We start from the raw sequence: 6,000 nt of genomic DNA on the forward strand, positions 1-6,000 counted from the left end.
CGTCAGCGTAACATCCCTCCTATCCGCACCCTCTCGACAGACCCCACCGGCCGCCGCCGAAGTCACCTTCTGACTGTAACTCACACTGTAACTCCTCAGAAAAAGTAAGATCCGTATGTTCAGCCTAAAGACTGAGGTAAAGACTGAGAAAGAAGTTTAAATCTCTACACCACACACACACACACACACACACACACACACACACACACAATGTAACGCAAAATGGACCAAAGACCTAAACGTAACAGCTGAATCACTCAAATGCTGAGAAGAAACCACAGGAGTCCATCTGCGCGACCCGAGATTAGGCATCGGCTTCTTGGGTTTGGGGCTGAAACCATCATGACGAAAGAAATTGGACTTTACCGACGTTAAAACTTTTTGTGCTGCAAACAAGGCCACTAAAAACGTGAAAAGATGAGCACCAGGCACAGCACCGGAACACTGTCAGTGGCAGCGTAAGCGCGAGCATGCGGACGGACCGCAGCGGAGACTGTGCTGAGCACAGCACAACGGCAGAGGAGCTCAGCCGGCACGTCGCACACCCGAAACCGATGGGACGCTGTGCGCCAACTATGCTCTAGCTAGAAAAAAAAAGTAAAAACACAACACAGGGAGAGAGAAAACATTTCCAGATCATATGTCTGTAAAGGACCTGTATCCAGAATATATTAAAGACTCTTACAAGTCAGTACTGAAAAGACAACCCAACTGAAAAATGGACGAAGGATCTAAATAGGTCTCTCTCCAAACACAGATAAATAAATGGCCAACAAGTACGCGAAAAGATGCTTGACACCACTAGCCATTAGGGAAAGGCGAATCCAAACCACGAAGGAAGAGCACCTAGGGGCTCCGTGGGTTGAGCGTCTGCCTTCGGCTCAGGTCATGATCCCGGAGTCCCAGAATCAAACTCCGCATCAGGCTCTTCTCCCTCTGACCCTCCCCTATCTCGTGCTCTCTCTCTCTCAAATTAATAAATAAAATATTTAAAACAAAAAAGGAGCTTATGGTTTAGTAGGGGAGACACAAGTAAATCAGCCTACAGCCCAAGGTAAGGTGCAGGAGCGCACTAGCACTGTGACAAAGGCCTCTGTGTGCACGGGGCGCTCGGGAACCCACACAACAATCAAAACCCACCTGGCGGGAGGGGGAGAGGGTCCTGGAAAGCTTTTTCTCGGCGGCGTGCTTACGTCAAGTTCTGAGAAAAGAGATGAGGGGGCAGAGAAGTGGGGTGGCAGGATACATCGAAGTGGGCCTCATATGCTAGACAGCAGAGTTTAAACTTGATCCTGCCAGTCAAAGACAATAGATTTCACCCTGGGGCCAAACACGGTTCATCTCAGTCCCAACCCATATCAATTAATAATGCCTACCTTGTGTCCAGTAAGCCACACACACAGCCAGCACATACATGAAAAGATGCGCAGTATCACCGATCACCAGGGAAATGCAACTCAAACCCACTATTATCACCTCACACCGGTCAGGATGGCTAGTATCAAAAAGAGAAGAAATACTAAGTGCTGGCAAGAACATGACCCCTTGTACCCCGGTGACGGGAATGTAAATTGGTGCAAACACTGCGGGAAACGGTATGGAGGTTCCTCAAAAAATTAAAAACAGAAATACCATAGGATCCAGTTAGTTCCACTACTGGATATTTACCCAAAGAAAACAAAAATACTAATTCGGGGCGCCTGCCTGAGTCAAGTGGAGGAGCATGACTCTTGATCTCAGGGTCGTGAGTTCAAGCCCCATGTTGGGTGTAGAGATTACTAAAAACAAACAAACACACAAAGAAACAACAAAAGCACTTAATCCCATATGTTTCTGGCAACATTATTTACAATGGAAGATATGGAAGCAGCCCAAGTGTCCATCAGCAGGTGGACGGACAGGGAAGATGTGGCAGATGTACACGGCAGAGCATCTATCACTCAGGCATGAGAAAGAGTGAGATCCGGCCATCTGCAAGAACACGGACGGGCCGAGCGGGTATTAATTACTCTACGTGAAGTCAGTCAGCTACAAAAAGACGAGCGCCGGGTGCCTGGGTGGTTCAGTTGGTTAAGCATCTGCCCCTCCCCCCCCACAACACCTTTGTTGTTTCTCAAAGATAAATAAAATCTTAAAAAAAAAAGAAAAGAAAAGGATAAATACCGAATGATTTCCCTCACATGTGGACTCTAAGAAACTGAACAAGTAAGTGGGCTCTCACACACGGAGAACAAACTCATGGCTGCGGCGGGGGGGGGGGGGGAGGAGGGGTCACAGCAGAAATACAAAAACGGGATTAAGACGTATGAACTTTCAGCTGTGAAATAAGCAAAGCACAGAGATGGAAAGTACAGCACAGGGAACACAGTTGGTCATACTGTAATGCCACTGTACGGTGACACGTGGTGACTTCACTTATCCTGAGCCCTCAGTAAAGAATACAGTTGTCAAATCAATATAATGCATACCTGAAATTTTTTTTAAAAGGTGTTATAGTGGGAAGGATTCGTAATCTGTATCATATATGGAAGCAGTGACCTGCCGTGGCCTCAGGAGGGGATGGTTACTTGGGTCAAATACTGCCATCCCTAACGAGACGGATAAATCCTTACCAGCTTCAAACTGGACAGTGATAGGGACAGATACACCTCTTGAAAAGGTCAACTTGGCAGCAACAGGGCGTAGATGAGGGGTCAGTGGAGGCAGGAAGTCGGATTAGGACGCTGTGGATGAAGGTGATGGCTCGACCCGACAGTGACAGGGAGAATAAAGAATGGAAAATGTGGCAAAATGTGGGGACGTGAGGTAAATGAGGGAAGTCAAGGATGGCGGTTTGCAGGGGCTACTGACTAGATAATGCCCAGAAGCTGCACAGCGAGCGAAGAAAATGCAGGCTGCTGTACTTTGGTTTTCATCTGAGGACATAGCCCAGGGACTGATGTCGATCAGCTGAGAGCTCCGCTGGGCTGGAGGCCCCCCGGGAACAGCACGTGAGGAAACGCAGTAAGCAGCTGGCTGAGGGCCTAAAGCTAGCCGGGCTCTGGCTTAAAGACCCAGATCTGAGGGTTCCCTGCATGTGAATGAATGATGAGTGAAGTCTGAGGTGTGCCTGGGGCAACCTGGGAGGTGGGGCCTCGGCTCCTCACCGCTGGAAGCCCAGCACTGCACAGAGAGCACCACAAAGCGGGTCCTCGACGCTACTGGGTCAAGAAGCACAGCTGGCCACATGGGACCTGGGACGGAGACTGCAGGGGGCCCATCTCTCGGGGCCGCGCCCTCAGCCTGCGGGGTCCGTACGAACTCTGAGCCGTGCACATCAGCGCCGCACTGGAGGGGGCCAGCTGGTGTCTGGAGAGCTGGAAGAGCTGCTAATGGGAAAAACAGGCATTTGGTGCCAGAAGTGTTATGTAGGGCCTTTTGGGAAAGAACAGAGGCGGCCAGCCAGTACGGTCTCTCGTCTAATTACACCCGGCCTGGAACTTGTGTCATGATCCCCGGATCTCCTTGACCTCCCAGAGCCATTTATCTTTTCTGGTTACAAAAACACTGCAAAGAACTAGGCATTACAGAAATGTATGGTTTAGAGAAGTCCCCGTAATGCCGCTGCTCCGAGCCAACCATTTCACATACAACCAGAGACACTGTCATTTTATATTTTTCAGTACCCAACCCGTCAGAAAAATAACACCTATTTCAAATGTTTATTGCTAAAGCCCCCATTTATTTAAATTTTACATAATTATTTAATCTTCTTAACAATCTGAAAAGATAGTAGCAGCTAATTTTGTTCACAAACAGGAGAACAAATGAGGTTCAGAACCATTAAGAAGCGAATCCAAGTTCACTGAGCATTAAGTCAGTGGGCTGGGATTAGAACACACAAACTCAGGGCGCCTGGGTGGCTCAGTGGTTAAGCCGCTGCCTTCGGCTCAGGTCATGATCTCAGGGTCCTGGGATCGAGTCCCGCATCGGGCTCTCTGCTCAGCAGGGAGCCTGCTTCCTCCTCTCTCTCTCTCTCTACCTGCCTCTCTGCCTACTTGTGATTTCTCTCTGTCAAATAAATAAATAAAATCTTTAAAAAAAAAAAAAAAAAAAAAAACACACAAACTCAGATTCTTTCCACTAACACCCCATTTTTGTCGTAAGCACCTATAAACTTCTGACTCAAAATTGTTGAGTCTCTTGAAAAAACTGGTGTAGCGGCAAGGTGTCGAGCACATCTGATTTATTTTTGAGACAGTGGTTTGCTTTTGAATTGATTTAACTAATTGATGAAATTCCTTAACATTCATAGAAGCAAAAGCTGAAGATGGGGCTGGTCACATCCTGGGATTTCTACTAGTTTTTGACTCTGGAAGGTGATCCTAAAGAGTGGGTATTGTCATTCTAAGACGAGGCAGCCCTACCAGTCTGGTCTTCTAGGGGCCGGTGTTGCTGTGAACAGCCTTCCCTGGGACTCAGCGGTCTGACTGCTGTGACGTCAGGGGCAGATCGGTGCCAAGTCTGTCTGGTCAGCTAAGGCCCTCGTGTGGCTCTTGAAGTTTCAGAGCTGCGGGTTTGCCCTGAAATTCAAAGAACAGTGGAGGGGCCCCCGAACCTTTTATCTGTCCAGACTGCCAAAGATCCCGGATCCTCTCAGGTCCTCTTTTCCCCAAATCTCAAACTAGCTCAGTTCGGCTAGTTTGGTGCCTCTGTGTTTGCAGTTATTTTTTTTCCTCAGGGTACCCCTAAGCCAAAAAAAAAACACCTGGCAGTTTTGTTTCTTAATTCAATTCAAGCAACTCAAGTATTTATATCCTAACAACTGAGTAGCCATTGGAAAAAAAAAATCATCCACATAATAGAAAAAAATTTTTAAAACTTCACTCTTAAAACCACAATTATTTACTAATGAGATGTATACACCACTGGATACAGAACAACACATCCGACCCTGCGCGTTGGACTGGAGCAGCAACATCATTTCCTGTTCCACACGGGCTGGGCTGAGGACTCGGCCCTTCAGTGAGAGCCCGCGTGAACGCACAGGCCAGCCTGCGGCTCAGGCAGTCAGCTTCCCTTCTGGAAAAGCTAAAGGCCTCCATATAAACTTATACAGTAACCAGCGGAACTCCGAAGTGGCTGTTTTGATCTTCTGAGCTTTTCACAAGATGGGCCACTAGTCACTGATTCTCAGGTGTGCTGCGCGGTGTGTGCGTCAGGACTTCTGGTCGCTGCGGCCGTGCGGAAGCCGGCGAGCGCGCCGCTCCCAGGGCAAGGTGATGCGAGTTCAGGTCCCACTCCTGTCACTGACCAGCTATGGTCTCCTCACTTCCTCTTCTGCTTATAATCAACGCCACGTTCAGACCGTGAGAATTAAGTACTAGAAATGAAGTTCCTGATACAGGCCCCGTAGCGATTACGATTTATATTCCTGGAATATTTAATTCTGTAACACCCAGAACATGTCTGATCATTTGCAGCTGAAAACCTCGCTCTCAGCCTCTCCTGCTTCAAAAGTGGGACAGCTCCGTCCTCGCATTACCAAGATGACACGGCTTGGCAAGACTGACGGTCCCCAGAGGAGAAAATGTGTCTCAGCACTGTTCTCTTCCTCCCAGGGCAGGAACCTCCCTCCCCTGGCCCCCAGACTGCAGGGCAGCCACAGGCACGACTTAACACGATGGGATTAGTGTGAGGACACTTCATTCAGCTAAGAGAGCAAGCGGGCGCCGTCACCCCCAGGTTTAATCACCACTTGGACAGCCCCACCGAGGCTCTTTCACATGTTTTTTCTAGAAAAGCAGCTGACTGCCTGAGCAGGTCTGGCTATGCATCCGGGCCATTTCTCACTGAAGGGCTGAGTCTCTAAACTGACCTGTTGTTTACAACAACCAAAACATTCAGGACCATCCTTTTTCCCACTCGAGGTCACCGTATACTTCATTTATAGCTGCGTCCCTCTAAAATACCTTCCATTAGGGGCGCCTGGGTGGCTCAGTGGGTTAAGCCGCTGCCTTC

At 48.6% G+C, this 6,000-nt stretch overlaps 1 protein-coding gene across 1 annotated transcript in view; it reads right to left on the reverse strand.

Annotated features, from left to right (window-relative positions):
* SDHC (succinate dehydrogenase complex subunit C) overlaps nucleotides 1-6,000 on the reverse strand; it is a 31,089-nt gene that overhangs the window by 4,769 nt on the left and 20,320 nt on the right. The gene's annotated exons all lie outside the window — the stretch shown is intronic.

This window comes from Mustela nigripes, chromosome 10 (assembly GCF_022355385.1).
Source record: "Mustela nigripes isolate SB6536 chromosome 10, MUSNIG.SB6536, whole genome shotgun sequence".
In the NCBI taxonomy this organism is placed as follows: Eukaryota; Metazoa; Chordata; class Mammalia; order Carnivora; family Mustelidae; genus Mustela; species Mustela nigripes.